This window comes from Oncorhynchus keta, unplaced genomic scaffold (genome assembly GCF_023373465.1).
Source record: "Oncorhynchus keta strain PuntledgeMale-10-30-2019 unplaced genomic scaffold, Oket_V2 Un_contig_24529_pilon_pilon, whole genome shotgun sequence".
Classification (NCBI taxonomy): Eukaryota; Metazoa; Chordata; class Actinopteri; order Salmoniformes; family Salmonidae; genus Oncorhynchus; species Oncorhynchus keta.
In genome coordinates, this window is record NW_026283962.1 from 16,049 (window position 1) to 36,859 (window position 20,811).

Genomic DNA, 20,811 nt, shown 5'->3' on the forward strand with positions numbered 1-20,811 from the left:
CCAAATTGAGTACCACAGAAAGAGCCATAATACCCATTAAAAACTAGCGGTCAAACAGGAAAATGGTTCCAATCATTTTTCCACCCTTCATGTTCCCCACAGGGGATTTTAAAAACACTTAAAATAAGGGCTGTGTTTCTTGTCGGCTTACCCTGGAGTGGTAAACTATTTGAATCATTATGGACCTCAGACCACACGTAGCAGGAATATATTCAGAGCGCCCAAGCTAGCCACACATGCAGAATGCGTTACGCGACAAAAAAGGTAAGTCTGAATACCAAATACTGAGAAGTGCGAAGGAAAAGCATGAATTCCAGTGGAAATTGGGACCTAAGCCCTTAGTGAATAGGCTTACTGTCCAATTTGTTAAAGGTGGGGTTTGTTTCCGCCCGGTCTGAACCGGGGACCTTTCGCGTGTGAGGCGAACGTGATAACCACTACACTACGGAAACCAATGAGTGGAATACTAAGGGTGTGGCTGACTTTGGCGGGGTGGGGCATTTATCGTTCTCAGAACCAATTGAAAATCTGAAATTACTTAGTCCATTAATTAAGCAATAAGGCTTGAGAAGCCGGGAATTATGAGGTATTTTTAAAATATTTGTTTTGATTAATAAAAACTATATGTTATTGCTTTGTCATTATGGGGCATTGTGTGTAGATAGATTTTATTTTATTTCATCCATTTTAGTATAAGTCTGTAACGTAACAAAATGTGGAAAAAAGTAAGGGGTCTGAAAACTTTCGAATGCACTGTACCTATGCAGGCTAGCTTCTATTCCTTTGCTAGCCAGCCAACTAAATCTATCACACAATCACATCAAGCAGCTGAAATGACAGAAAACGATCTACATTTTTGTTTGTTTTACCTTGGATTATATTGCCATTTCTTTGGATATATCCATTACAATGACCCTGATAAATGAATTTGCCTGGCTCAGAGAAGCTGTCAGTCTGTTCACATTCATACAGATCGCACGGTGGAGGTCCCCAAAAAACGGCAACATTGATCCACAGGTCGGAGAGGTAGACAGCAAGGTTTAGATAAACCACAACTGTTTCAAACCAAATGCTAGCCTCTGGGCATTGGGAAATATTGAATATGACCTTTCGCGTGTGAGGCGAACGTGATAACCACTACACTACTGAAACTACAATACAAAAAGAGGAAGTCGTGGAAAATATTAGGAATGCCCACAAGACTACCTCACATAATATCCCAAAGTGAGTACCACAGAAAGAGCCATAATACCCATTAAAAACTAGCGGTCAAACAGGAAAATGGTTCCAATCATTTTTCCACCCTTCATGTTCCCCACAGGGGATTTTAAAAACACTTAAAATAAGGGCTGTGTTTCTTGTCGGCTTACCCTGGAGTGGTAAACTATTTGAATCATTATGGACCTCAGACCACACGTAGCAGGAATATATTCAGAGCGCCCAAGCTAGCCACACATGCAGAGTGCGTTACGCGACAAAAAAGGTAAGTCTGAATACCAAATACTGAGAAGTGCGAAGGAAAAGCATGAATTCCGAAATTGGGACCGAGCCCTTAGTGAATAGGCTTACTGTCCAATTTGTTAAAATGTGTTTCCGCCCGGTTTCGAACCGGGGACCTTTCGCGTGTGAGGCGAACGTGATAACCACTACACTACGGAAACCTGATGAGTGGAATACTAAGGGTGTGGCTGACTTTGGCTGGGTGGGGCATTTATCGCTCTCAGAACCAATTGAAAATCAGAAATTACTTAGTCCATTAATTAAGCAATAAGGCTTGAGAAGCCGGGAATTATGAGGTATTTTTAAAATATTTGTTTGATTAATAAAAACTATATGTTATTGCTTTGTCATTATGGGGTATTGTGTGTAGATAGATTTTATTTTATTTCATCCATTTTAGTATAAGTCTGTAACGTAACAAAATGTGGAAAAAAGTAAGGGGCCTGAAAACTTTCCGAATGCACTGTACCTATGCAGGCTAGCTTCTTTTCCTTTGCTAGCCAGCCAACTAAATCTATCACACAATCACATCAAGCAGCTGAAATGACAGAAAACGATCTACATTTTTGTTTGTTTTACCTTGGATTATATTGCCATTTCTTTGGATATATCCATTACAATGACCCTGATAAATGAATTTGCCTGGCTCAGAGAAGCTGTCAGTCTGTTCACATTCATACAGATCGCACGGTGGAGGTCCCCCAAAAACGGCAACATTGATCCACAGGCCGGAGAGGTAGACAGCAAGGTTTAGATAAACCACAACTGTTTCAAACCAAATGCTAGCCTCTGGGCATTGGGAAATATTGAATATGACCTTTCGCGTGTGAGGCGAACGTGATAACCACTACACTACTGAAACTACAATAAAAAAAAGAGGAAGTCGTGGAAAATATTAGGAATGCCCACAAGTTTACCTCACATAATATCCCAAAGTGAGTACCACAGAAAGAGCCATAATACCCATTAAAAACTAGCGGTCAAACTGGAAAATGGTTCCAATCATTTTTCCACCCTTCATGTTCCCCACAGGGGATTTTAAAAACACTTAAAATAAGGGCTGTGTTTCTTGTCGGCTTACCCTGGACTGGTAAACTATTTGAATCATTATGGACCTCAGACCACACGTAGCAGGAATATATTCAGAGCGCCCAAGCTAGCCACACATGCAGAATGCGTTACGCGACAAAAAGGTAAGTCTGAATACCAAATACTGAGAAGTGCGAAGGAAAAGCATGATTGGGACCGAGCCCTAAGTGAATAGGCTTACTGTCCAATTTGTTCAAATTTGTTTCCGCCCGGTCTCGAACCGGGGACCTTTCGCGTGTGAGGCGAACGTGATAACCACTACACTACGGAAACCTAATGAGTGGAATACTAAGGGTGTGGCTGACTTTGGCTGGGTGGGGCATTTATCGCTCTCAGAACCAATTGAAAATCTGAAATTACTTAGTCCATTAATTAAGCAATAAGGCTTGAGAAGCCGGGAATTATGAGGTATTTTAAAATATTTGTTTGATTAATAAAAACGATATGTTATTGCTTTGTCATTATGGGGCATTGTGTGTAGATAGATTTTATTTTATTTCATCCATTTTAGTATAAGTCTGTAATGTAACAAAATGTGGAAAAAAGTAAGGGGCCTGAAAACTTTCCGAATGCACTGTACCTATGCAGGCTAGCTTCTTTTCCTTTGCTAGCCAGCCAACTAAATCTATCACACAATCACATCAAGCAGCTGAAATGACAGAAAACGATCTACATTTTTGTTTGTTTTACCTTGGATTATATTGCCATTTCTTTGGATATATCCATTACAATGACCCTGATAAATGAATTTGCCTGGCTCAGAGAAGCTGTCAGTCTGTTCACATTCATACAGATCGCACGGTGGAGGTCCCCAAAAAAACGGCAACATTGATCCACAGGTCGGAGAGGTAGACAGCAAGGTTTAGATAAACCACAACTGTTTCAAACCAAATGCTAGCCTCTGGGCATTGGGAAATATTGAATATGACCTTTCGCGTGTGAGGCGAACGTGATAACCACTACACTACTGAAACTACAATACAAAAAGAGGAAGTCGTGGAAAATATTAGGAATGCCCACAAGACTACCTCACATAATATCCCAAATTGAGTACCACAGAAAGAGCCATAATACCCATTAAAAACTAGCGGTCAAACAGGAAAATGGTTCCAATCATTTTTCCACCCTTCATGTTCCCCACAGGGGATTTTAAAAACACTTAAAATAAGGGCTGTGTTTCTTGTCGGCTTACCCTGGAGTGGTAAACTATTTGAATCATTATGGACCTCAGACCACACGTAGCAGGAATATATTCAGAGCGCCCAAGCTAGCCACACATGCAGAATGCGTTACGCGACAAAAAAGGTAAGTCTGAATACCAAATACTGAGAAGTGCGAAGGAAAAGCATGAATTCCGTAATTGGGACCGAGCCCGAAGTGATGAGGCTGACTGTCCAATTTGTTAAAAAGTGTTTCCGCCCGATCTAGAACCGGGGACCTTTCGCGTGTTAGGTGAACGTGATAACCACTACACTACGGAAACCTGATGAGTGGAATACTAAGGGTGTGGCTGACTTTGGCTGGGTGGGACATTTATCGCTCTCAGAACCAATTGAAAATCAGAAATTACTTAGTCCATTAATTAATCAATAATGCTTGAGAAGCCGGGAATTATGAGGTATTTTTTAAATATTTGTTTTATTAATAAAAATGATATGTTATCGCTTTGTCATTATGGGGCATTGTGTGTAGATAGATTTTATTTTATTTCGTCCATTTTAGTATAAGTCTGTAATGTAACAAAATGTGGAAAAAAGTAAGGGGTCTGAAAACTTTCCGAATGCACTGTACCTATGCAGGCTAGCTTCTATTCCTTTGCTAGCCAGCCAACTAAATCTATCACACAATCACATCAAGCAGCTGAAATGACAGAAAACGATCTACATTTTTGTTTGTTTTACCTTGGATTATATTGCCATTTCTTTGGATATATCCATTACAATGACCCTGATAAATGCATTTGCCTGGCTCAGAGAAGCTGTCAGTCTGTTCACATTCATACAGATCGCACGGTGGAGGTCCCCAAAAAACGGCAACATTGATCCACAGGTCGGAGAGGTAGACAGCAAGGTTTAGATAAACCACAACTGTTTCAAACCAAATGCTAGCCTCTGGGCATTGGGAAATATTGAATATGACCTTTCTAGCCTCGTGTGAGGCGAACGTGATAACCACTACACTACTGAAACTACAATACAAAAGAGGAAGTCGTGGAAAATATTAGGAATGCCCACAAGACTACCTCACATAATATCCCAAATTGAGTACCACAGAAAGAGCCATAATACCCATTAAAAACTAGCGGTCAAACAGGAAAATGGTTCCAATCATTTTTCCACCCTTCATGTTCCCCACAGGGGATTTTAAAAACACTTAAAATAAGGGCTGTGTTTCTTGTCGGCTTACCCTGGAGTGGTAAACTATTTGAATCATTATGGACCTCAGACCACACGTAGCAGGAATATATTCAGAGCGCCCAAGCTAGCCACACATGCAGAATGCGTTACGCGACAAAAAAGGTAAGTCTGAATACCAAATACTGAGAAGTGCGAAGGAAAAGCATGAATTCCAAAATTGGGACCGAGCCCTGAGTGAACAGCTTACTGTCCAATTTGTTAAAATTTGTTTCCCCTATCCTAGGTTTCCTTGAAGAGGGACCTTTCAGCGTGTGAGGTGAACGTGATAACCACTGTCCTGGAAACCTAATGAGTGGAATACTAAGGGTGTGGCTGACTTTGGCTGGGGTGGGACATTTATACTTCTCAGTGGAACCTAATTGAAAATCTGAAATGGATTATTTAGTCCATTAATTTGGCAATAGGGCCTTCAGAGCCGGGAATTATGAGGTATTTTTAAAATATCTGTTTTATTAATAAAAGCCATAGTTATCGGAGGAGCTTTGTCATTATGGGGCATTGTGTGTAGATAGATTTTATTTTATTTCTGATCCATTTTAGTATAAGTCTGTAATGGAACAAAATGTGGAAAAAGAAGGGGTCTGAAAACTTGCCGAATGCACTGTACCTATGCAGGCTAGCTTCTATTCGGATGTTGCTAGCCAGCCACTAAATCTATCACACAATCACATCAAGCAGCTGAAATGACAGAAAACGATCTACATTTTTGTTTGTTTTACCCAAGGATTATATTGCCATTTGTTTGGATATATCCATTACAATGACCCTGATAAATGGCCGGTGGAGGTCCCCAAAAAAAAAGCAACCTGGCTCAGAGAAGCTGTCAGGTCTGTTCCTACAGTCGCTGAGGTGGTCCCCAAAAAAGGTTTGATCCACAGGTCGGAGAGGTCCACAACTGATAAACCACAATTTCAAACCAAATGCTAGCCTCTGGGCATTGGGAAATATTGAATATGACCTTTAGCGTGTAGGCGAGACCATGTGATAACCACTACACTACTGAAACTACAATAAAAAGAGGAAGTCGGGGAAAATATTAGGAATGCCCACAAGTTCGCTCACATAATATCCCAAAGTGAGTACCACAGAAAGAGCCATAATACCCATTAAAAACTAGCGGTCAAACAGGAAAATGGTTCCAATCATTTTCCACCCTTCATGTTCCCACAGGGGATTTTAAAAAGAGAGTTAAAATAAGGGCTGTGTTTCTTGTCGGCTTACCCTGGACTGGTAAAGTCTATTTGAATCATTATGGACCTCAGACCACACGTAGCAGGAATATATTCAGAGCGCCCAAGCTAGCCACACATGCAGAGTGCGTTACGCTCAAGACAAAAAAGGTAAGTCTGAATACCAAATACTGAGAAGTGCGAAGGAAAAGCATGAATTCCGAAATTGGGACCGAGCCCTAAGTGAATAGGCTTACTGTCCAATTTGTTAAAAATTGTTTCCGCCCGGTCTCGAACCGGGGACCTTTCGCGTGTTAGGCGAACGTGATAACCACTACACTACGGAAACCTGATGAGTGGAACACTAAGGGTGTGGCTGACTTTGGCTGGGTGGGGCATTTATCGCTCTCAGAACCAATTGAAAATCAGAAATTACTTAGTCCATTAATTAAGCAATAAGGCTTGAGAAGCCGGGAATTATGAGGTATTTTTAAAATATTTGTTTGATTAATAAAAACTATATGTTATTGCTTTGTCATTATGGGGTATTGTGTGTAGATAGATTTTATTTTATTTCATCCATTTTAGTATAAGTCTGTAACGTAACAAAATGTGGAAAAAAGTAAGGGGCCTGAAAACTTTCCGAATGCACTGTACCTATGCAGGCTAGCTTCTTTTCCTTTGCAAGCAAGCCAACTAAATCTATCACACAATCACATCAAGCAGCTGAAATGACAGAAAACGATCTACATTTTTGTTTGTTTTACCTTGGATTATATTGCCATTTCTTTGGATATATCCATTACAATGACCCTGATAAATGAATTTGCCTGGCTCAGAGAAGCTGTCAGTCTGTTCACATTCATACAGATCGCACTGTGGAGATCCCCCAAAAAACGGCAACATTGATCCACAGGCCGGAGAGGTAGACAGCAAGGTTTAGATAAACCACAACTGTTTCAAACCAAATGCTAGCCTCTGGGCATTGGGAAATATTGAATATGACCTTTCGCGTGTGAGGCGAACGTGATAACCACTACACTACTGAAACTACAATACAAAAAGAGGAAGTCGTGGAAAATATTAGGAATGCCCACAAGTTTACCTCACATAATATCCCAAAGTGAGTACCACAGAAAGAGCCATAATACCCATTAAAAACTAGCGGTCAAACAGGAAAATGGTTCCAATCATTTTTCCACCCTTCATGTTCCCCACAGGGGATTTTAAAAACACTTAAAATAAGGGCTGTGTTTCTTGTCGGCTTACCCTGGACTGGTAAACTATTTGAATCATTATGGACCTCAGACCACACGTAGCAGGAATATATTCAGAGCGCCCAAGCTAGCCACACATGCAGAATGCGTTACGCGACAAAAAAGGTAAGTCTGAATACCAAATACTGAGAAGTGCGAAGGAAAAGCATGAATTCCGAAATTGGGACCGAGCCCTTCGTGAATAGGCTTACTGTCCAATTTGTTAAAATGTGTTTCCGCCCGGTTTCGAACCGGGGACCTTTCGCGTGTGAGGCGAACGTGATAACCACTACACTACGGAAACCTAATGAGTGGAATACTAAGGGTGTGGCTGACTTTGGCGGGGTGGGACATTTATCGTTCTCAGAACCTATTGAAAATCTGAAATTACTTAGTCCATTAATTAAGCAATAAGGCTTGAGAAGCCGGGAATTATGAGGTATTTTTAAAATATTTGTTTTATTAATAAAAACGATATGTTATCGCTTTGTCATTATGGGGCATTGTGTGTAGATAGATTTTATTTTATTTCGTCCATTTTAGTATAAGTCTGTAATGTAACAAAATGTGGAAAAAAGTAAGGGGTCTGAAAACTTTCCGAATGTACTGTACCTCTGCAGGCTAGCTTCTATTCCTTTGCTAGCCAGCCAACTAAATCTATCACACAATCACATCAAGCAGCTGAAATGACAGAAAACGATCTACATTTTTGTTTGTTTTACCTTGGATTATATTGCCATTTGTTTGGATATATCCATTACAATGACCCTGATAAATGCATTTGCCTGGCTCTGAGAAGCTGTCAGTCTGTTCATATTCATACAGATCGCACGGTGGAGGTCCCCAAAAAAATGGCAACATTGATCCACAGGTCGGAGAGGTAGACAGCAAGGTTTATATAAACCACAACTGTTTCAAACCAAATGCTAGCCTCTGGGCATTGGGAAATATTGAATATGACCTTTCGCGTGTGAGGCGAACGTGATAACCACTACACTACTGAAACTACAGTACAAAAAGAGGAAGTCGTGGAAAATATTAGGAATGCCCACAAGTTTACCTCACATAATATCCCAAAGTGAGTACCACAGAAAGAGCCATAATACCCATTAAAAACTAGCGGTCAAACAGGAAAATGGTTCCAATCATTTTTCCACCCTTCATGTTCCCCACAGGGGATTTTAAAAACACTTAAAATAAGGGCTGTGTTTCTTGTCGGCTTACCCTGGAGTGGTAAACTATTTGAATCATTATGGACCTCAGACCACACGTAGCAGGAATATATTCAGAGCGCCCAAGCTAGCCACACATGCAGAATGCGTTACGCGACAAAAAAGGTAAGTCTGAATACCAAATACTGAGAAGTGCGAAGGAAAAGCATGAATTCGAAATTGGGACCGAGCCCTTAGTGAATAGGCTTACTGTCCAATTTGTTCAAATTTGTTTCCGCCCGGTTTCGAACCGGGGACCTTTCGCGTGTGAGGCGAACGTGATAACCACTACACTACGGAAACCTAATGAGTGGAATACTAAGGGTGTGGCTGACTTTGGCGGGGTGGGACATTTATCGTTCTCAGAACCTATTGAAAATCTGAAATTACTTAGTCCATTAATTAAGCAATAAGGCTTGAGAAGCCGGGAATTATGAGGTATTTTTAAAATATTTGTTTTATTAATAAAAACGATATGTTATCGCTTTGTCATTATGGGGCATTGTGTGTAGATAGATTTTATTTTATTTCGTCCATTTTAGTATAAGTCTGTAATGTAACAAAATGTGGAAAAAAGTAAGGGGTCTGAAAACTTTCCGAATGCACTGTACCTATGCAGGCTAGCTTCTATTCCTTTGCTAGCCAGCCAACTAAATCTATCACACAATCACATCAAGCAGCTGAAATGACAGAAAACGATCTACATTTTTGTTTGTTTTACCTTGGATTATATTGCCATTTCTTTGGATATATCCATTACAATGACCCTGATAAATGCATTTGCCTGGCTCAGAGAAGCTGTCAGTCTGTTCACATTCATACAGATCGCACGGTGGAGGTCCCCAAAAAACGGCAACATTGATCCACAGGTCGGAGAGGTAGACAGCAAGGTTTAGATAAACCACAACTGTTTCAAACCAAATGCTAGCCTCTGGGCATTGGGAAATATTGAATATGACCTTTCGCGTGTGAGGCGAACGTGATAACCACTACACTACTGAAACTACAATACAAAAAGAGGAAGTCGTGGAAAATATTAGGAATGCCCACAAGTTTACCTCACATAATATCCCAAAGTGAGTACCACAGAAAGAGCCATAATACCCATTAAAAACTAGCGGTCAAACAGGAAAATGGTTCCAATCATTTTTCCACCCTTCATGTTCCCCACAGGGGATTTTAAAAACACTTAAAATAAGGGCTGTGTTTCTTGTCGGCTTACCCTGGAGTGGTAAACTATTTGAATCATTATGGACCTCAGACCACACGTAGCAGGAATATTTTCAGAGCACCCAAGATAGCCACACATGCAGAGTACGTTACGCGACTAAAAAGGTAAGTCTGAATACCAAATACTGAGAAGTGCGAAGGAAAAGCATGAATTCAAAATTGGGACCGAGCCCTTAGTGAATAGGCTTACTGTCCAATTTGTTCAAATTTGTTTCCGCCCGGTTTCGAACCGGGGACCTTTCGCGTGTGAGGCGAACGTGATAACCACTACACTACGGAAACCTAATGAGTGGAATACTAAGGGTGTGGCTGACTTTGGCGGGGTGGGACATTTATCGTTCTCAGAATCAATTGAAAATCTGAAATTACTTAGTCCATTAATTAAGCAATAAGGCTTGAGAAGCCGGGAATTATGAGGTATTTTTAAATATTTGTTTTATTAATAAAACGATATGTTATCGCTTTGTCATTATGGGGCATTGTGTGTAGATAGATTTTATTTTATTTCGTCCATTTTAGTATAAGTCTGTAATGTAACAAAATGTGGAAAAAAGTAAGGGGTCTGAAAACTTTCGAATGCACTGTACCTATGCAGGCTAGCTTCTATTCCTTTGCTAGCCAGCCAACTAAATCTATCACACAATCACATCAAGCAGCTGAAGTGACAGAAAACGATCTACATTTTTGTTTGTTTTACCTTGGATTATATTGCCATTTCTTTGGATATATCCATTACAATGACCCTGATAAATGCATTTGCCTGGCTCAGAGAAGCTGTCAGTCTGTTCACATTCATACAGATCGCACGGTGGAGGTCCCCAAAAAAACGGCAACATTGATCCACAGGTCGGAGAGGTAGACAGCAAGGTTTAGATAAACCACAACTGTTTCAAACCAAATGCTAGCCTCTGGGCATTGGGAAATATTGAATATGACCTTTCACGTGTGAGGCGAACGTGATAACCACTACACTACTGAAACTACAATACAAAAAGAGGAAGTCGTGGAAAATATTAGGAATGCCCACAAGTTTACCTCACATAATATCCCAAAGTGAGTACCACAGAAAGAGCCATAATACCCATTAAAAACTAGCGGTCAAACAGGAAAATGGTTCCAATCATTTTTCCACCCTTCAAGTTCCCCACAGGGGATTTTAAAAACACTTAAAATAAGGGCTGTGTTTCTTGTCGGCTTACCCTGGAGTGGTAAACTATTTGAATCATTATGGACCTCAGACCACACGTAGCAGGAATATATTCAGAGCGCCCAAGCCAGCCACACATGCAGAATGCGTTACGCGACAAAAAAAGGTAAGTCTGAATACCAAATACTGAGAAGTGCGAAGGAAAAGCATGAATTCCGAAATTGGGACCGAGCCCTTAGTGAATAGGCTTACTGTCCAATTTGTTCAAATTTGTTTCCGCCCGGTTTCGAACCGGGGACCTTTCGCGTGTGAGGCACGTGATAACCACTACACTACGGAAACCTAATGAGTGGAATACTAAGGGTGTGGCTGACTTTGGCGGGGTGGGACATTTATCGTTCTCAGAATCAATTGAAAATCTGAAATTACTTAGTCCATTAATTAAGCAATAAGGCTTGAGAAGCCGGGAATTATGAGGTATTTTTAAAATATTTGTTTTATTAATAAAAACGATATGTTATCGCTTTGTCATTATGGGGCATTGTGTGTAGATAGATTTTATTTTATTTCGTCCATTTTAGTATAAGTCTGTAATGTAACAAAATGTGGAAAAAAGTAAGGGGTCTGAAAACTTTCCGAATGCACTGTACCTATGCAGGCTAGCTTCTATTCCTTTGCTAGCCAGACAACTAAATCTATCACACAATCACATCAAGCAGCTGAAGTGACAGAAAACGATCAACATTTTTGTTTGTCTTACCTTGGATTATATTGCCATTTCTTTGGATATATCCATTATAATGACCCTGATAAATGCATTTGCCTGGCTCAGAGAAGCTGTCAGTCTGTTCACATTCATACAGATCGCACGGTGGAGGTCCCCAAAAAAACGGCAACATTGATCCACAGGTCGGAGAGGTAGACAGCAAGGTTTAGATAAACCACAACTGTTTCAAACCAAATGCTAGCCTCTGGGCATTGGGAAATATTGAATATGACCTTTCACGTGTGAGGCGAACGTGATAACCACTACACTACTGAAACTACAATACAAAAAGAGGAAGTCGTGGAAAATATTAGGAATGCCCACAAGACTACCTCACATAATATCCCAAAGTGAGTACCACAGAAAGAGCCATAATACCCATTAAAAACTAGCGGTCAAACAGGAAAATGGTTCCAATCATTTTTCCACCCTTCATGTTCCCCACAGGGGATTTTAAAAACACTTAAAATAAGGGCTGTGTTTCTTGTCGGCTTACCCTGGAGTGGTAAACTATTTGAATCATTATGGACCTCAGACCACACGTAGCAGGAATATTTTCAGAGCACCCAAGATAGCCACACATGCAGAGTACGTTACGCGACTAAAAAAAGGTAAGTCTGAATACCAAATACTGAGAAGTGCGAAGGAAAAGCATGAATTCCGAAATTGGGACCGAGCCCTTCGTGAATAGGCTTACTGTCCAATTTGTTCAAATTTGTTTCCGCCCGGTTTCGAACCGGGGACCTTTCGCGTGTGAGGCGAACGTGATAACCACTACACTACGGAAACCTAATGAGTGGAATACTAAGGGTGTGGCTGACTTTGGCGGGGTGGGACATTTATCGTTCTCAGAATCAATTGAAAATCTGAAATTACTTAGTCCATTAATTAAGCAATAAGGCTTGAGAAGCCGGGAATTATGAGGTATTTTTAAAATATTTGTTTTATTAATAAAAACGATATGTTATCGCTTTGTCATTATGGGGCATTGTGTGTAGATAGATTTTATTTTATTTCGTCCATTTTAGTATAAGTCTGTAATGTAACAAAATGTGGAAAAAAGTAAGGGGTCTGAAAACTTTCCGAATGCACTGTACCTATGCAGGCTAGCTTCTATTCCTTTGCTAGCCAGCCAACTAAATCTATCACACAATCACATCAAGCAGCTGAAGTGACAGAAAACGATCAACATTTTTGTTTGTCTTACCTTGGATTATATTGCCATTTCTTTGGATATATCCATTATAATGACCCTGATAAATGCATTTGCCTGGCTCAGAGAAGCTGTCAGTCTGTTCACATTCATACAGATCGCACGGTGGAGGTCCCCAAAAAAACGGCAACATTGATCCACAGGTCGGAGAGGTAGACAGCAAGGTTTAGATAAACCACAACTGTTTCAAACCAAATGCTAGCCTCTGGGCATTGGGAAATATTGAATATGACCTTTCACGTGTGAGGCGAACGTGATAACCACTACACTACTGAAACTACAATACAAAAAGAGGAAGTCGTGGAAAATATTAGGAATGCCCACAAGACTCCCTCACATAATATCCCAAATTGAGTACCACTGAAAGAGCCATAATACCCATTAAAACCTAGCGGTCAAACAGGAAAATGGTTCCAATCATTTTTCCACCCTTCATGTTCCCACAGGGGATTTTAAAAACACTTAAAATAAGGGCTGTGTTTCTTGTCGGCTTACCCTGGAGTGGTAAACTATTTGAATGATTATGGACCTCAGACCACACGTAGCAGGAATATATTCAGAGCGCCCAAGCTAGCCACACATGCAGAATGCGTTACGCGACAAAAAAGGTAAGTCTGAATACCAAATACTGAGAAGTGCGAAGGAAAAGCATGAATTCAAAATTGGGACCGAGCCCTTAGTGAATAGGCTTACTCTTCCAATTTGTTCAAATTTGTTTCCGCCCGGTTTCGAACCGGGGACCTTTCGCGTGTGAGGCGAACGTGATAACCACTACACTACGGAAACCTAATGAGTGGAATACTAAGGGTGTGGCTGACTTTGGCGGGGTGGGACATTTATCGTTCTCAGAATCAATTGAAAATCTGAAATTACTTAGTCCATTAATTAAGCAATAAGGCTTGAGAAGCCGGGAATTATGAGGTATTTTTAAAATATTTGTTTTATTAATAAAAACGATATGTTATCGCTTTGTCATTATGGGGCATTGTGTGTAGATAGATTTTATTTTATTTCGTCCATTTTAGTATAAGTCTGTAATGTAACAAAATGTGGAAAAAAGTAAGGGGTCTGAAAACTTTCCGAATGCACTGTACCTATGCAGGCTAGCTTCTATTCCTTTGCTAGCCAGCCAACTAAATCTATCACACAATCACATCAAGCAGCTGAAGTGACAGAAAACGATCAACATTTTTGTTTGTCTTACCTTGGATTATATTGCCATTTCTTTGGATATATCCATTATAATGACCCTGATAAATGCATTTGCCTGGCTCAGAGAAGCTGTCAGTCTGTTCACATTCATACAGATCGCACGGTGGAGGTCCCCAAAAAAACGGCAACATTGATCCACAGGTCGGAGGTAGACAGCAATGTTTAGATAAACCACAACTGTTTCAAACCAAATGCTAGCCTCTGGGCATTGGGAAATATTGAATATGACCTTTCACGTGTGAGGCGAACGTGATAACCACTACACTACTGAAACTACAATACAAAAAGAGGAAGTCGTGGAAAATATTAGGAATGCCCACAAGACTCCCTCACATAATATCCCAAATTGAGTACCACTGAAAGAGCCATAATACCCATTAAAACCTAGCGGTCAAACAGGAAAATGGTTCCAATCATTTTTCCACCCTTCATGTTCCCCACAGGGGATTTTAAAAACACTTAAAATAAGGGCTGTGTTTCTTGTCGGCTTACCCTGGAGTGGTAAACTATTTGAATGATTATGGACCTCAGACCACACGTAGCAGGAATATATTCAGAGCGCCCAAGCTAGCCACACATGCAGAATGCGTTACGCAACAAAAAAGGTAAGTCTGAATACCAAATACTGAGAAGTGCGAAGGAAGAGCATGAATTCCGAAATTGGGACCGAGCCCTTAGTGAATAGGCTTACTCTTCAATTTGTTCAAATTTGTTTCCGCCCGGTTTCGAACCGGGGACCTTTCGCGTGTGAGGTGAACGTGATAACCACTACACTACGGAAACCTAATGAGTGGAATACTAAGGGTGTGGCTGACTTTGGCGGGGTGGGACATTTATCGTTCTCAGAATCAATTGAAAATCTGAAATTACTTAGTCCATTAATTAAGCAATAAGGCTTGAGAAGCCGGGAATTATGAGGTATTTTTAAAATATTTGTTTTATTAATAAAAACGATATGTTATCGCTTTGTCATTATGGGGCATTGTGTGTAGATAGATTTTATTTTATTTCGTCCATTTTAGTATAAGTCTGTAATGTAACAAAATGTGGAAAAAGTAAGGGGTCTGAAAACTTTCCGAATGCACTGTACCTATGCAGGCTAGCTTCTATTCCTTTGCTAGCCAGCCAACTAAATCTATCACACAATCACATCAAGCAGCTGAAATGACAGAAAACGATCTACATTTTTGTTTGTTTTACCTTGGATTATATTGCCATTTCTTTGGATATATCCATTATAATGACCCTGATAAATGCATTTGCCTGGCTCAGAGAAGCTGTCAGTCTGTTCACATTCATACAGATCGCACGGTGGAGGTCCCCAAAAAAACGGCAACATTGATCCACAGGTCGGAGAGGTAGACAGCAAGGTTTAGATAAACCACAACTGTTTCAAACCAAATGCTAGCCTCTGGGCATTGGGAAATATTGAATATGACCTTTCACGTGTGAGGCGAACGTGATAACCACTACACTACTGAAACTACAATACAAAAAGAGGAAGTCGTGGAAAATATTAGGAATGCCCACAAGACTCCCTCACATAATATCCCAAATTGAGTACCACAGAAAGAGCCATAATACCCATTAAAACCTAGCGGTCAAACAGGAAAATGGTTCCAATCATTTTTCCACCCTTCATGTTCCCCACAGGGGATTTTAAAAACACTTAAAATAAGGGCTGTGTTTCTTGTCGGCTTACCCTGGAGTGGTAAACTATTTGAATGATTATGGACCTCAGACCACACGTAGCAGGAATATATTCAGAGCACCCAAGCTAGCCACACATGCAGAATGCGTTACGCGACAAAAAAGGTAAGTCTGAATACCAAATACTGAGAAGTGCGAAGGAAAAGCATGAATTCCGAAATTGGGACCGAGCCCTTAGTGAATAGGCTTACTCTCCAATTTGTTCAAATTTGTTTCCGCCCGGTTTCGAACCGGGGACCTTTCGCGTGTGAGGTGAACGTGATAACCACTACACTACGGAAACCTAATGAGTGGAATACTAAGGGTGTGGCTGACTTTGGCGGGGTGGGACATTTATCGTTCTCAGAATCAATTGAAAATCTGAAATTACTTAGTCCATTAATTAAGCAATAAGGCTTGAGAAGCCGGGAATTATGAGGTATTTTAAAATATTTGTTTTATTAATAAAAACGATATGTTATCGCTTTGTCATTATGGGGCATTGTGTGTAGATAGATTTTATTTTATTTCGTCCATTTTAGTATAAGTCTGTAATGTAACAAAATGTGGAAAAAGTAAGGGGTCTGAAAACTTTCCGAATGCACTGTACCTATGCAGGCTAGCTTCTATTCCTTTGCTAGCCAGCCAACTAAATCTATCACACAATCACATCAAGCAGCTGAAATGACAGAAAACGATCTACATTTTTGTTTGTTTTACCTTGGATTATATTGCCATTTCTTTGGATATATCCATTATAATGACCCTGATAAATGCATTTGCCTGGCTCAGAGAAGCTGTCAGTCTGTTCACATTCATACAGATCGCACGGTGGAGGTCCCCAAAAAAACGGCAACATTGATCCACAGGTCGGAGAGGTAGACAGCAAGGTTTAGATAAACCACAACTGTTTCAAACCAAATGCTAGCCTCTGGGCATTGGGAAATATTGAATATGACCTTTCACGTGTGAGGCGAACGTGATAACCACTACACTACTGAAACTACAATACAAAAAGAGGAAGTCGTGGAAAATATTAGGAATGCCCACAAGACTCCCTCACATAATATCCCAAATTGAGTACCACTGAAAGAGCCATAATACCCATTAAAACCTAGCGGTCAAACAGGAAAATGGTTCCAATCATTTTTCCACCCTTCATGTTCCCCACAGGGGATTTTAAAAACACTTAAAATAAGGGCTGTGTTTCTTGTCGGCTTACCCTGGAGTGGTAAACTATTTGAATGATTATGGACCTCAGACCACACGTAGCAGGAATATATTCAGAGCGCCCAAGCTAGCCACACATGCAGAATGCGTTACGCGACAAAAAAGGTAAGTCTGAATACCAAATACTGAGAAGTGCGAAGGAAAAGCATGAATTCCGAAATTGGGACCGAGCCCTTAGTGAATAGGCTTACTCTTCAATTTGTTCAAATTTGTTTCCGCCCGGTTTCGAACCGGGGACCTTTCGCGTGTGAGGCGAACGTGATAACCACTACACTACGGAAACCTAATGAGTGGAATACTAAGGGTGTGGCTGACTTTGGCGGGGTGGGACATTTATCGTTCTCAGAATCAATTGAAAATCTGAAATTACTTAGTCCATTAATTAAGCAATAAGGCTTGAGAAGCCGGGAATTATGAGGTATTTTTAAAATATTTGTTTTATTAATAAAAACGATATGTTATCGCTTTGTCATTATGGGGCATTGTGTGTAGATAGATTTTATTTTATTTCGTCCATTTTAGTATAAGTCTGTAATGTAACAAAATGTGGAAAAAAGTAAGGGGTCTGAAAACTTTCCGAATGCACTGTACCTATGCAGGCTAGCTTCTATTCCTTTGCTAGCCAGCCAACTAAATCTATCACACAATCACATCAAGCAGCTGAAATGACAGAAAACGATCTACATTTTTGTTTGTTTTACCTTGGATTATATTGCCATTTCTTTGGATATATCCATTATAATGACCCTGATAAATGCATTTGCCTGGCTCAGAGAAGCTGTCAGTCTGTTCACATTCATACAGATCGCACGGTGGAGGTCCCCAAAAAAACGGCAACATTGATCCACAGGTCGGAGAGGTAGACAGCAAGGTTTAGATAAACCACAACTGTTTCAAACCAAATGCTAGCCTCTGGGCATTGGGAAATATTGAATATGACCTTTCACGTGTGAGGCGAACGTGATAACCACTACACTACTGAAACTACAATACAAAAAGAGGAAGTCGTGGAAAATATTAGGAATGCCCACAAGACTCCCTCACATAATATCCCAAATTGAGTACCACTGAAAGAGCCATAATACCCATTAAAACCTAGCGGTCAAACAGGAAAATGGTTCCAATCATTTTTCCACCCTTCATGTTCCCCACAGGGGATTTTAAAACACTTAAAATAAGGGCTGTGTTTCTTGTCGGCTTACCCTGGAGTGGTAAACTATTTGAATGATTATGGACCTCAGACCACACGTAGCAGGAATATATTCAGAGCGCCCAAGCTAGCCACACATGCAGAATGCGTTACGCGACAAAAAAAGGTAAGTCTGAATACCAAATACTGAGAAGTGCGAAGGAAAAGCATGAATTCCGAAATTGGGACCGAGCCCTTAGTGAATAGGCTTACTCTCCAATTTGTTCAAATTTGTTTCCGCCCGGTTTCGAACCGGGGACCTTTCGCGTGTGAGGTGAACGTGATAACCACTACACTACGGAAACCTAATGAGTGGAATACTAAGGGTGTGGCTGACTTTGGCGGGGTGGGACATTTATCGTTCTCAGAATCAATTGAAAATCTGAAATTACTTAGTCCATTAATTAAGCAATAAGGCTTGAGAAGCCGGGAATTATGAGGTATTTTTAAAATATTTGTTTTATTAATAAAAACGATATGTTATCGCTTTGTCATTATGGGGCATTGTGTGTAGATAGATTTTATTTTATTTCGTCCATTTTAGTATAAGTCTGTAATGTAACAAAATGTGGAAAAAAGTAAGGGGTCTGAAAACTTTCCGAATGCACTGTACCTATGCAGGCTAGCTTCTATTCCTTTGCTAGCCAGCCAACTAAATCTATCACACAATCACATCAAGCAGCTGAAGTGACAGAAAACGATCAACATTTTTGTTTGTCTTACCTTGGATTATATTGCCATTTCTTTGGATATATCCATTATAATGACCCTGATAAATGCATTTGCCTGGCTCAGAGAAGCTGTCAGTCTGTTCACATTCATACAGATCGCACGGTGGAGGTCCCCAAAAAAACGGCAACATTGATCCACAGGTCGGAGAGGTAGACAGCAAGGTTTAGATAAACCACAACTGTTTCAAACCAAATGCTAGCCTCTGGGCATTGGGAAATATTGAATATGACCTTTCACGTGTGAGGCGAACGTGATAACCACTACACTACTGAAACTACAATACAAAAAGAGGAAGTCGTGGAAAATATTAGGAATGCCCACAAGTTTACCTCACATAATATCCCAAAGTGAGTACCACAGAAAGAGCCATAATACCCATTAAAAACTAGCGGTCAAACAGGAAAATGGTTCCAATCATTTTTCCACCCTTCATGTTCCCCACAGGGGATTTTAAAAACACTTAAAATAAGGGCTGTGTTTCTTGTCGGCTTACCCTGGAGTGGTAAACTATTTGAATCATTATGGACCTCAGACCACACGTAGGAGGAATATTTTCAGAGCACCCAAGATAGCCACACATGCAGAGTACGTTACGCGACTAAAAAGGTAAGTCTGAATACCAAATACTGAGAAGTGCGAAGGAAAAGCATGAATTCCGAAATTGGGACCGAGCCCTTCGTGAATAGGCTTACTGTCCAATTTGTTCAAACTGGTTTCCGCCCGGTCTCGAACCGGGGACCTTTCGTGTGTGAGGCGAACGTGATAACCACTACACTACGGAAACCTATTGAGTGGAAAACTAAGGGTGTGGCTGACTTTGGCGGGGTGGGACATTTATCGTTCTCAGAACCTATTGAAGATCTGAAATTACTTAGTCCATTAATTAAGCAATAAGGCTTGAGAAGCCGGGAATTATGAGGTATTTTTAAAATATTTGTTTTATTAATAAAAACGATATATTATCGCTTTGTCATTATGGGGCATTGTGTGTAGATAGATTTTATTTTATTTCGTCCATTTTAGTATAAGTCTGTAATGTAACAAAATGTGGAAAAAAGTAAGGGGTCTGAAAACTTTCCGAATGCACTGTACCTATGCAGGCTAGCTTCTATTCCTTTGCTAGCCAGACAACTAAATCTATCACACAATCACATCAAGCAGCTGAAGTGACAGAAAACGATCAACATTTTTGTTTGTTTTACCTTGGATTATATTGCCATTTCTTTGGATATATCCATTATAATGACCCTGATAAATGCATTTGCCTGGCTCAGAGAAGCTGTCAGTCTGTTCACATTCATACAGATCGCACGGTGGAGGTCCCCAAAAAACGGCAACATTGATCCACAGGTCGGAGAGGTAGACAGCAAGGTTTAGATAAACCACAACTGTTCAAACCAAATGCTAGCCTCTGGGCATTGGGAAATATTGAATATGACCTTTCACGTGTGAGCGAACGTGATAACCACTACACTACTGAAACTACAATACAAAAGAGGAAGTCGTGGAAAATATTAGGAATGCCCACAAGACTACCTCACATAATATCCCAAAGTGAGTACCACAGAAAGAGCCATAATACCCATTAAAAACTAGCGGTCAAACAGGAAAATGGTTCCAATCATTTTTTCCACCCTTCATGTTCCCCACAGGGGATTTTAAAAACACTTAAAATAAGGGCTGTGTTTCTTGTCGACACCTGGAGTGGTAAACTATTTGAATCATTATGGACCTCAGACCACTCGTAGGAGGAATATTTTC

General features: G+C 40.4%; 15 non-coding genes across 15 annotated transcripts; all 15 read right to left on the reverse strand.

Annotated features, from left to right (window-relative positions):
* Positions 1-380: 380 nt before the first annotated feature.
* On the reverse strand, positions 381-452 carry trnav-cac (transfer RNA valine (anticodon CAC)). Its single transcript has one exon. It is a non-coding gene; the product is annotated as a tRNA-Val (tRNA).
* A 1,136-nt stretch (positions 453-1,588) lies between these two features.
* Positions 1,589-1,661, reverse strand: trnav-cac (transfer RNA valine (anticodon CAC)). The gene has a single exon. It is a non-coding gene; the product is annotated as a tRNA-Val (tRNA).
* A 1,128-nt stretch (positions 1,662-2,789) lies between these two features.
* Positions 2,790-2,862, reverse strand: trnav-cac (transfer RNA valine (anticodon CAC)). Its single transcript has one exon. It is a non-coding gene; the product is annotated as a tRNA-Val (tRNA).
* A 1,137-nt stretch (positions 2,863-3,999) lies between these two features.
* Positions 4,000-4,072, reverse strand: trnav-aac (transfer RNA valine (anticodon AAC)). The gene has a single exon. It is a non-coding gene; the product is annotated as a tRNA-Val (tRNA).
* Positions 4,073-6,451: 2,379 nt separating this feature from the next.
* Positions 6,452-6,524, reverse strand: trnav-aac (transfer RNA valine (anticodon AAC)). The gene has a single exon. It is a non-coding gene; the product is annotated as a tRNA-Val (tRNA).
* Positions 6,525-7,662: 1,138 nt separating this feature from the next.
* Positions 7,663-7,735, reverse strand: trnav-cac (transfer RNA valine (anticodon CAC)). The gene has a single exon. It is a non-coding gene; the product is annotated as a tRNA-Val (tRNA).
* Positions 7,736-8,872: 1,137 nt separating this feature from the next.
* trnav-cac (transfer RNA valine (anticodon CAC)) lies at positions 8,873-8,945 on the reverse strand. The gene has a single exon. It is a non-coding gene; the product is annotated as a tRNA-Val (tRNA).
* Positions 8,946-10,081: 1,136 nt separating this feature from the next.
* Positions 10,082-10,154, reverse strand: trnav-cac (transfer RNA valine (anticodon CAC)). The gene has a single exon. It is a non-coding gene; the product is annotated as a tRNA-Val (tRNA).
* Positions 10,155-12,501: 2,347 nt separating this feature from the next.
* trnav-cac (transfer RNA valine (anticodon CAC)) lies at positions 12,502-12,574 on the reverse strand. Its single transcript has one exon. It is a non-coding gene; the product is annotated as a tRNA-Val (tRNA).
* A 1,137-nt stretch (positions 12,575-13,711) lies between these two features.
* trnav-cac (transfer RNA valine (anticodon CAC)) lies at positions 13,712-13,784 on the reverse strand. The gene has a single exon. It is a non-coding gene; the product is annotated as a tRNA-Val (tRNA).
* Positions 13,785-14,920: 1,136 nt separating this feature from the next.
* trnav-cac (transfer RNA valine (anticodon CAC)) lies at positions 14,921-14,993 on the reverse strand. The gene has a single exon. It is a non-coding gene; the product is annotated as a tRNA-Val (tRNA).
* Positions 14,994-16,130: 1,137 nt separating this feature from the next.
* trnav-cac (transfer RNA valine (anticodon CAC)) lies at positions 16,131-16,203 on the reverse strand. The gene has a single exon. It is a non-coding gene; the product is annotated as a tRNA-Val (tRNA).
* Positions 16,204-17,339: 1,136 nt separating this feature from the next.
* Positions 17,340-17,412, reverse strand: trnav-cac (transfer RNA valine (anticodon CAC)). The gene has a single exon. It is a non-coding gene; the product is annotated as a tRNA-Val (tRNA).
* Positions 17,413-18,550: 1,138 nt separating this feature from the next.
* On the reverse strand, positions 18,551-18,623 carry trnav-cac (transfer RNA valine (anticodon CAC)). Its single transcript has one exon. It is a non-coding gene; the product is annotated as a tRNA-Val (tRNA).
* A 1,138-nt stretch (positions 18,624-19,761) lies between these two features.
* Positions 19,762-19,834, reverse strand: trnav-cac (transfer RNA valine (anticodon CAC)). Its single transcript has one exon. It is a non-coding gene; the product is annotated as a tRNA-Val (tRNA).
* Between the last annotated feature and the right edge of the window lie 977 nt (positions 19,835-20,811).